This window comes from Chiloscyllium punctatum, chromosome 36, assembly GCF_047496795.1.
Source record: "Chiloscyllium punctatum isolate Juve2018m chromosome 36, sChiPun1.3, whole genome shotgun sequence".
Taxonomy (NCBI): Eukaryota; Metazoa; Chordata; class Chondrichthyes; order Orectolobiformes; family Hemiscylliidae; genus Chiloscyllium; species Chiloscyllium punctatum.
The window spans coordinates 65,373,991-65,385,190 of NC_092774.1; the positions used below are offsets into that span (position 1 = coordinate 65,373,991).

An 11,200-nucleotide genomic window follows, 5' to 3' on the forward strand; every position below is an offset into this window, starting at 1 on the left:
GCCGCTCCCTCACCACCAGACGCCTGGAGGAAGAACGCCTCATCTTCCGCCTCAGAACACTTCAACCCCGGGGCACCAATGTAGATTTCACCAGTTTCCTCATTTCGCCTTCCCCACCTCACCCTAGTTCTAAACTTAAAGCTCAGCACTGTTTCCATGACTTGTCCGGAATGGTCCTACCTGCCTATCTCTTTTTCCACCTATCTACTCCACCCTCTCCTCCCTGACCTATCACCTTCATCTCCTCCCCACTCACCCATTGTACTCGATGCTACTTTCTCCCCACCCCACCCTCCTCTAGCTTATCTCTCCACGCTTTAGGCTCACTGCCTTTATTCCTGATGAAGGGCTTTTGCCCGAAACGTCGATTTCGAAGCTCCTTGGATACTGCCTGAACTGCTGTGCTCTTCCAGCACCACTAATCCAGAATCCGAGGACCATTGTTATAAGACATGACAGCCCTACTTGAGTTATTTGGATATAGATTTGTCAGTTATCTTAACTAGGGTATTTGTTTAACCAAGATGGTTAGGTTTGTCACCCTGGGCCCTGGAGGAGGTCTCCTGAGTTAATACGGCTATATATACAATGCTCCAGTTCCTTTATTTGGGAGCATTGCGCCGAGCATAGCTGTTCTGTATTGTTTAGTTTTTTTAGCTCTATTATTTATATATATATATTTATTGGTGTTGCTTTGCACAGTGTTCGGGTTTGTTTTGTATTATAGGGTAGGTTAGTAGTTAATGGACAGTAGTTGTATTGTGATTTGTGTTTTTATCTTTTTATTATACTGATATTAATAAATATATTTACAACATAAAGGGGTACAGGCAAGGTCGTAAAGCTTCAGGGATCAGACTCCCGTGAGCGGCCTCTCTCACACACCAATACAATATCTTGTTGAATGCAGGTGGACATCTCTTATTCTTACTTTGGTTTAGACCTTTATCCCGCCCGGATCCAATACCATGACCGGCTTCTCGGACCTTCCTCCAGCTCCGGGGGATTGTTGAGCTCCTGGGCTCCGGCCGCCGCCGAAGAAGCCGCGGGCGCCGGCTCTCTCTCCTCCACCGCCGACATTTTTAATTTGTTTTCTCCTTCACCCGGTAACCGTCACCTCCCCCTTCCCGGGCCCCGGAAATTATACAAAAATAAACAATAAACCCCACCGGGGACTGTCTCCTTTTCTTCACAACTTTTGTTTGAAAAGTTCCGGCTTTAATTTGAAATGTATTTTAAAGGTATTTCCTGAGGTAAACGATGCCTGTCTGCCCCCCTCCCTCCGTCAGAAACCGCCCGCTGAGTCGATGAGAAAACTGCAGCCTCGCGCCGCCATCTTTGTTTTTCTTCTTCTTTTCGTCTCCTCCTTCTGTGACGTGCGTCATCCACGCTCCCTCCAATCAGAGCGCACCTTACTCCACCTGTCCAATGGCGACCGGGTTGTGGACAGTATTGGTCCTACCCCCGGAATGTCGCTCTCCGATTAGTCCGCACGGACCTCAGGCTTTGGGATTGGTGGAGAGGTTCGCAGGCCCTTCACTGTCCCCGCCCCTTTACTGCAAAGGGCTCGAGGAGCACAGAATGACCGTCCCATGTTCAGGAGGAAGGTGTTCTCACTCATTCATTCAACAGGAGATGGGCTCAATTTAATATAATGGACTCGGAGGGAACAATGGTCGTGTCCTATGTTGAGGAGGAAGGTGTTTCCATTCATTTACCAGACAGGCTTTTTTATGGTGCAGTGGTAGTGTCCCTACCTCTGAGCCCTGAGTCCCAGGTTGAAATCCCATTGCTCCAGTATGTGTAATAACATCCACAATCATTTTTTTTGTCATAAGTCACACAACGCCAAATTATAGTTCAACATGTTTATTTAAAACTCACAAGCTCTAGGAGCATAGCCCATTCATCAAGTGAAGTCGTGGAAAAGTATGGAGAGAGAATTCTGCCATGGATGGTGAAGAAAGACAGAGCATCTCCACAGTCAACCGCCTACTCCCATTCCTATTTCTGATCTTAATACATGCAAGTTGTGTGTTTTCCAAACATTAATTTATGTCCATTGTTTAAAAACAAATATTTAAGGATAGTCAGTTCTTTCTCAATTGGGCACACTGTGACCCAGAACAATTTATATGGCACTGTTAATATCATAAACCCTCTCATGAGATATCACAGGAGCAATTCATTAAAAAAGTCACTGAATCACTCAAGTAGAGAAAGAACCCTGCAGATATTGGGAATCTAAACGTTATCGATGTGAAATGTTAACAATGGTAGGGGAACACCCCAATAAGGGAACTCAGCTGACTGACATAATTACAATCACGACAATATCCAGTACTACTCTTCAACCTGCGGCGTGACATCGAACAATTCTTCCGCCACCCTTGCCTCCGCGCCTTCTTCTTCAACCAGGATTCCCGCCCACCCTCTGACTACTCCTTCTCCCGCTTCCAACGCCTCCAACCCACCCCATCCACCTCGACACCCCGTGCTGGCCTCTTATCTGCCCTCGATCACTTCATAGCCAATTGCCGCTGCGACATTAACCGCCTCAACTTCTCCACCCATCTCACCCACTCCAACCTCTCACCCTCGGAACGTGCAGCCCTCCACCCCGACCTCAAATTCACCTGGACCGTCTCAGACTCCTCCCTCCCCTTCCTAGACCTTTCCATTTCGACCCACCTAACCTGCACATCTTTGGACTGTGGGAGGAAACCCATGCAGACAGGGAGAACATTCAAACTCCACACAGACATTCACCTGTGGTTGGAATTGAACCGAGGTCCCTAATGCAGTGAGGTAGCAATGCCAAGCACTGTGCCAACCCAATATGATATTAAATTTGAACAAATGCTCTAAGCTGCAAATTTGTCCATGTGAAGAACTTACTACAAATGATTCGAAGGAAGATCCATATGAATTGTGTTTTGGGAGAGATCCAGAACTTATTTCGTTTATGATTGAAAATCTTTGACCTTTGGAATGGTCTGCAAGAGAGAGTGTTGCAGTAAGATTAATGGCATTCATTATGGCATTCAAAAGAGACTTTGATAATGAAACTGAAATGGAAAGTAATCAGTGTTCGGCGAAGAGTATCGGGCGACTGAATCAACACGGACATTTACTATAAACTGACCAACTTCCACAGCTACCTAGACTACACCTCCTCCCACCCTGCCCCCTATAAAAACGCCATCCCATATTCCCAATTCCTTCGTCTCCGCCGCATGTGCTCCCAGGAGGACCAGTTCCAAAACCGTACCACCCAGATGGCCTCCTTCTTCAAAGACCGCAATGTCCCCCAGACGAGATTTACGATGCCCTTCACCGCATCTCCTCCACTTCCTGCTCCTCTGCCCTTGAGTCCCGCCCCTTAAACCGCCACCAGGACAGAACCCCACTGGTCCTCACCTACACCCCACCATTCTCCATATGCAGCGTATCATCCGCCGTCATTTCCGCCACCTCCAAATGACCCCACCACCAGGGATATATTTCCCTCCCCTCCCCTATCAGCGTTCCGAAAAGACTACTCCCTCCGTGACTCCCTCGTCAGATCCACACCTCCCACCAACCCAACCTCCACTCCCGGCATCTTCCCCTGCAACCACAAAAAATGCAAAACTTGCGCCCACATCTCCTCCCTTACTTCCCTCCAAGGTCGCAAGGGATCCTTCCATATCCGCCACAAGTTCACCTGCACCTCCACACACATCATTTATTGCATCTGCTGCACCCGATGTGGCCTACTCTATATTGGGGAGACAGGCTGCCTACTTGCGGAACGTTTCAGAGAACACCTCTGGGATACCCGGACCAACAAACCCAACCACCCCGTGACTCAACACTTCAACTCCCCCTCCCACTCCACCAAGGATATTCAGGTCCTTGGACTCCTCCATCGCCAGACCATAGCAACACCACGGTTGGAGGAAGGACGCCTCACCTTCCACCTAGGAACCCTCCAACCACAAGGGATGAACTCCAATTTCTCCAGTTTCCTCATTTCCCCTCCCCCACCTTGCCTCAGTCAAATCCCTCGAACTCAGCACCGCCTTCCTAAACTGCAATCTTCTTCCTGACATCTCCGCCCCCACCCCCACTCCGTCCTATCACCCTCACCTTGACCTCCTTCCAGCTATCGCATTTCTAACGCCCCTCCCCCACGTCCCTCCTCCCTACATTTTATCTTATCCTCATTCCTGAAGAAGGGCTCATGCCCGAAACGTCGATTCTCCTGCTCCTGGGATGCTGCCTCACCTGCTGCGCTTTTCCAGCAACACATGTTTCAGCTGAGAATCTTATCAGTCATGATTAAATTGTATGAGCAGACCAATGGGCTGAATGGCCTGATTTCTACTCCTATCTCTTATGGTGTCTTGCTGTCCTGGACACAATGCGAGATAATTGGGTGTAGGAATAGGCTATTCGGTCTTTCAAGCCTGCACCAACATTGAACAGATCATAACTGGATACGAATATACCTACATCTAGATGGATAGGCTGGAATCTTTTTCACCGGAGCATAGGAGGTTGAGGGGTGACCTGAAATTGAAAAAATCATGGGGGCTATAGATGAAGTGAATGATGGGTGTCCTTTCCTTAGAGCGGGGCTTTCAAGATTAGGAAGCATACTATGAAGGTGAATGGAGAAAGATTTTAAAAAGTCATGAGGCACATGATTCTTTTTTCTCCACAAATAGTTGTTTGTGTGTAGAATGAATGTCCAGAGGAAGCGTGGGATGCTGGCACAGTAACAATGTTTAAATTTGGATAAGGACATAAATGGGAAAGGTTCTGAGGTGTTATGGTCTAGGCTAGCCCACTCAAAACATTCTTAAGCAGGTAGCCCAGACCGTAAGTTTGCTATTTGTTTCGGTAAGTGTACAGTGAAAATTACCCAGAGTAAGTTAGGTAGTTGACTGCCAGGTTTTAAAACAGAAGTGTATTCACAAGATTGTGGAAGAAAACACAAAGAACAGAATAGAGAATACCAACAGAACTCAGTCTATCGAAACGAGACTTAAATATGCTGTTCCAAATATACACAACAGTCCCAATAAACAAACCTCTTAAACAGAGAGTAAAACTGAAACAGAAGCTTACAGGTCAGAGTTAGGAAGATGGAAGGAGAGAGGGTTTAACAGCTTTTCTCCACACAGTCCACTGCTGAACTCACTCAAACAAGATTTCAGCTCTCACAACTGACCCCTCCCCTTTTATTATGCACGTCACTTCAAAAACATAAAAGCTTTGATATAAAGTCTTATCTGTTTACATAAAAACAAAAAGGCCTCCCGATATACTTTTAATCTCTCTACTAAACCAGTCATTTTGGAACCCAGGACTGTTTTACAACCTCTCTAAATGAAGCCAAGGACATAGTATCCTTGAGAAGAAGGTCCAGCTTTTAGAAAATAGCTTTGTGACAGAGGGATATGAGCCAAACGCTGGGAAGTGGGATTGGTTAAGTATGAGAACATCGCATTGGGCTAGTTGGGCTGAAGTGTTTATTTCTGTACTGAATGACTCTGTAACTGTTCTATACTGGTCTCAAAACCATTTTTTTGCTTTCCCCATAACCATCCACTTCTTTATTGTTCAAAATTCAGATTAACTCAGGCTTGAATATATTCAATGACCACCCCCCACCGCCCAAAACTGCAGGAGACATCCCCATTTTTGAACTCCTCTTGCTAATGTACCGCCTTGCTCATTGCTTGCTGGACCTGTCTGACAACTGGCATTGACTGGTCTAGAAGGACACTGAGGTCAACTTGTACATCCACACATCATTCCTGATGAAAAGTTCGTGCCAAAAACGTTGACTTTCCTGATTCTCGGATGCTGCCTGACCTGTTGTGTTTTCCAGCAACACACTTGACGCTGATCTCCAGAATCTGCAGTCCTCACTTCCTCCACATCCCAGTATATGAACATTTAAACCATGCACTTCCTTCCTGCTTATTTTTTTCCAAAGCAAAGTCTATAACTTTACATTGTGGTACTGCATTTGCCATGCGTTTGCCAATTGAAACACAGCCCTGCAACAACTTTTCCAGATTCTGTATCCTCCCTGGATTCATTCCCTTTCCCTTCAGTTCATGCAAGACAGCAATGGAAACCCAGAATGAAAAATGAATGGAAAAGTGGGTGAGAAAAGAGTGTGCTGTACCCACAGATGTTGGACAGAGTAAAGATGTTGCAGTGTGGAACTAAGTTCAATCTTCTTTCGAGAGAGAGGAGCAACAGCAGGTTCAGAAGCTCATGGCCTACCTTCCGCATTCAGACGAAGGGGTCTCTCTGATTGGCAGGAGGACCAGGCTTCTGCCAGTCCTCCAGGTCTCACCATTGGTCCTCCACAAGAAAGTCAGGGGTCGTTACCATGGACAGTGACGAGCATGCTCAGTGCTTTTGCTGACACCGCAGCACATGTGCAGTGCTAGCTGATTCCACGAAGCATGTGCAATACGATCTGGGAGTGCTGGTGTTACTGACAGGTTTTAATCATCCAAATGTCAATAGGAGAAAAAAGCTGGAGCCATATTTTTAATTTTCCCTGTGGCTCGACATTTTATTCCTGTTGAAATTTGTCTTGCTGCTCAACTTTATGTGTCTATTTCCCAGGGTAGAGGAAGTCCAAAGCTAGAGACGAAGGAAATGTAAGAATTGTATGATAAATGGCAGAACTCATAGCAGCACTGGCATACAGAAGGATTTGGGCATATTGATCCGTGGAAGTGGTAAAGCAGGTCGGTACGGTGGTCAAGAAGAAACACAGCACGCTTCCTTGAGTGTAAGAGTTGGCGAGTTATGTTGCAGCTATTTATTCTGGCCACATTCGGAATACTATGTTCAGTTCTGGTCGCCACACTACCGGAAGGATGTGGGTGCTCTGGCAGAGGGTACAGACAAGGTTCACCAGGACATTGCCTGGTCTGAAGGGCTCTAGTTATGAGGAGAAGTGGCATAAACCTGATTTTCTTTTCTCTGGGAAGACAGAGGCTGAGGGGAGACCTCGAAAAAATGATGAGACACAGATTGGCTGGACTGGGGTGGCAGGGTAGCTCAGTGGTTTGCACTGATGCCACACAGTGCCAGACACCCGAGTTCGATTTCAGTCTCGGGTGACTGTGTGGAGTTTGCACATTCTTCCTGCACGCCACCTCTCGTGTCTGCAAGGGCTTCCTCCTACATTCCAAAAATGTGTAGGTTCGAGTGGATTAGCCATGCTAAATTACCCATCGTGTCCAGGGATAGGCAGGTTAAGTTGGATTGTCTGTGTATAAATTGCCCCAGTGTTGAGGGATGTGTACGTAGGTGCATTAGTTAGGGATAAATATAGAGTAATAGGGGTAGGGGAATGGGTCCCTGTGGGTTAGTCTTTGGAGGGTCGGTGTTGACTTGTTGGACTGAATCGTCTGTTTCCACCCTGGAGGGATTCTATGATCGTCAGAGGCTTTTTTCCCTCCAGGGTGAAAAGGTCAACTAAAATAGGGAATAGGTTCGAGACGAGAAGGGGACTTCCAATGTTGTGAAACTTGAAAGGATTGAGAAAAGATTCACAAGGATGTTGCCAGGGTAAGAGTTTTAAACCACAGGGAGAGGCTGATTAGGATGGGGCTATTTTCCCAGGAGCATCGCAGTCTGAGTGATTTTTTTCAAAGAGGTTTATAAAAACTTGACGGCCGTGGTTGGGGTAAATAGACTGGTCTTTTCTCTGGGATGGGTGAGTGCAGAACTAGAGGGCATAGGTTGAGGGCGAGAGAGGAAACATTTAAAAGGGACCTTGCAGTCAACCTTTTCATGCAGAGGGTTGTGCTTGCATGGAATGAGCTGCCAGAGGAAGTGGTGGAGGCTGGTGGCAGCATCTGGATGGGTATATGAATAGGAAGGATTTAGTGGGATATGGGCCAAGTTCTGGCAAATGGGACAAGATGAATTTTGCATATCCGGTCGGCATGGACAATTTAGATTGAAGGGTCTGTTTCTGTGCTTTACATCTCCGACTCTGTGGCTGGTGAAAAATATTGGCATTCGTCGAAACATTTATGCAACAGAAAATTATAAGCGGGTAAAGATAAGCCTCACGTCATTGATCCACGACTCCCGGTGTAGTATGGATGTATTTCCAGTAATAGAGTCAGTATGTCATGGAAGGAGTCCAAAAACATGGCTTCTTTTATAAAAATTCACACTTGATACTTAAATCCGAGTCTTCTGGGAATCTAAGACAACCGTGCGTTAATATAAGACAGATAAGTCTGGGGTATATGGTACATATTTGATGGAATGTTTATGGCTCGAAAAGCCTGATTTGCAGTTGGTTCTGGGCTCGTAATATTGTACCGCAGCATATTATATATCTTCAGTAAGAACGTCAATACCGCACGATAGATGTCCATTCAGCAACTTGAGTCCATGTGAACTCTTCATGGAGTATGCAATCTACCACATTACTCTGCTGTATACATTTAAATATAGATCAGCACAAAGATCTTGGGTATTAAGAGAGGAAAGAATGTTCCACAGAAACTAGAATTGTGTGTTTTGATTTTCGATTGTGGACTGACAGCGATGACCTTTGCAATCTCTTTCCAGAGGAATATTACAAGAGAAGAATTTGGAGGCAGAAATCTCAGACCAAGCATCACATCGAAGTCTGACAGTCGCTTGATTCACCAGGACTTGGATATTGATGGCCTCGACAACAAGGAGGAGGCGGTCGGTCTGCTAAGTTAGGTTTTAAACGTCAATGTGACTGGAACCTCACATACCCACACACCAGGGTAGTGACCCGGACATGAAAAAAGGGCTCCCCGACCGGGAATCGAACCCGGGCCGCGGCGGTGAGAGCGCCGAATCCTAACCACTAGACCACCAGGGAGACACGAGCATATGTTGGCATCTCTGCTGAAAATTGTTTCGCGGCCCGGGAATCAAACCCAGGTACAGCCACCAATGTAATTTTATGTATCCATTGCTCCCGATGCGATCACTCCAGTACTGGGGAGACTGGAGAGTCAAGTCACATCTCCAGGACACCCGCAACTATCAACCCCATCGCAATGTGCCCCAACATTTCAACTCCCCCTCCCACTCGGCCGAGAATCTGCAGGTCCTGGGCCTCCTTCATCTCCGCTGCTTCCCCACCCGACGCCTGGAGGAAGAACACCTCATCTTCCGCCTCGGAACACTTCAACCCCAGGGCATCAATGTGGACTTCACCAGTTTCCTCATTTCCCCTCCCCCACCTTACCTCAGATCCAACCTTCCAGCTCAGCACTGATCTCATGACCTGTCCTCCTTGCCAAGCTCCCTTCCCACCTATCCGCTCTACCCTCCTCTCTGACCTGTCACCTCCATCCCCACCACCATTCACATATTTTACTTTTTGCTACCTTCGCCCCAGCACACCCCCCCCCCAATTTATCTCTCCACCCTAGAGGCGTCCTGCCTCTATTCCTGATGAAGGTCTTTTGCCCGAAACGTCGGTTTTCCTGCTCCTCGAGAGATGCTTGACCTATTGTGCTTTTCCAGCACCATTCTGATCTAAACTCTGGTTTCCAGCATCTCCAGTCCTCACTTTTGCCTACCCAATAAACCCAGTGTGCCGATTTCACATCAACAAATTGACACAAGCAGACACAACGTCTGCAGAAACCCTGGACACATTACCTTACATTAAAAACATCTGTGAAATGATGTCCAGACAACTCAACCCTCTCAGCATCATGGTAGCCCACAAACCTCCCAACACACTTGAACAGCGGCTCATGAACCTGAAATACCCGATACAAACAACCAGCAAACGAATGTTATTTACAAAATACCATACAAGGAAATATATACATGAACTCTGCCGCACAGTTCTCTGTGGCAAGAAATGCTGGGATGAGATAAGGAAGATATTTTCAGCCAAAAAGAATCGACACTGACTGGACAGCCATTTAAAATCAACGCTGTCTGCCCAGGATGGAAGACCCGAAGGGATGAACAGTTTCCTTATTTTCGGAAGATTCACAAATATGAGACTGGGTTTTGGTGTTTGTTCCTTTCCACTCCCAAGAGCCGCAGTGGTTGGGGCGGTGTGTTGGGGAAAGTGAAATGTGCCTGTGAGCAGCGTGTGGGGCTATTTCAGCTTCCCCTCCTTTGACAGCGCTGTGACTTGACTCTGATGTTCTCAGGGACAGTCACTGACGCGAGACAGTGAAAGGATTCTCATTCCCGCAGATCGGGAATTCAAACCGTATGCCGGCTTCAGGACAATGAGAAAGATTAATTGGGGAGTGTGAAGAAGCTGTGAGCTGCATTTCAAACAGGTAGGTGGAGTCAGATGCATCATCCATTGCGCCCCGGCCCTGTGCGTATCTCACGCCACCATGCTGCAGAGTTCTGACGTTAACATGGACACGCGCAGCAATTGGTTCGTTCACAAGGTGAACAACCAAAGATAATCACCGTCACTGATTCCCTTCCATAATCCCAACTTTGTGAAGCTGTAGCTTTCACTGGCAAATAAAACATATTAATCCTCAGGTACCTGCTTCATTTCGATCACGACTTCACGCCCCTCACTGTTCTAGTCTCATTTCCAAATACTTGACTCATCGCCTCAAAAGCAGCTCTGTGGTTATCTGCTTGTACCACCCTGACAGGCAGTGGGTTGCAGATTTCCGACCATTCCGAATGTGAGTTAAACATCTTTCACCCTCCACTGATTTGAATCTTAAAGTAGAAACCAGGGAACAGTCTCCCTTTCGTTTTGACGACATTTCTCATTTTGTACTCGGCAGGGTTCACACCTGCGTGGGGAAACTGCAATAGATTTAAAGTCCGTCGCATTAACCACTCGGCCCACGAATAAAGAACCACAGTGACAGCTTCATTTACCAGGTCTCTCTGCCTGTGGAGCTGAGAAAGAGTAAATTATTGCTGGGTTTGTTTGAATCCAATCACTTCACAGGTTTCGAAAGGGTTAAATATCTGCAAATGGAGGGTCTGGTTGTTTAATCCCGAAAGATGAAATGAACTTTCACTTAAAAACAAAACCAGGAATTGCAGGAGCAACTCAGGAGGTCAGGCACCATCGGTGGAAAGAGAATCAGAGACAATATTTCAGAACTCTGTTTTCTCCCACAGGTACTGCCAAACCTGATGAGTTTCTCCAGCAGTTCCTCTGTCTGTCTCG

General features: G+C 46.7%; 1 non-coding gene across 1 annotated transcript; it reads right to left on the reverse strand.

The window, feature by feature from the left end:
* Nucleotides 1-8,824: 8,824 nt before the first annotated feature.
* trnae-cuc (transfer RNA glutamic acid (anticodon CUC)) lies at nt 8,825-8,896 on the reverse strand. Its single transcript has one exon. It is a non-coding gene; the product is annotated as a tRNA-Glu (tRNA).
* Nucleotides 8,897-11,200: the final 2,304 nt, after the last annotated feature.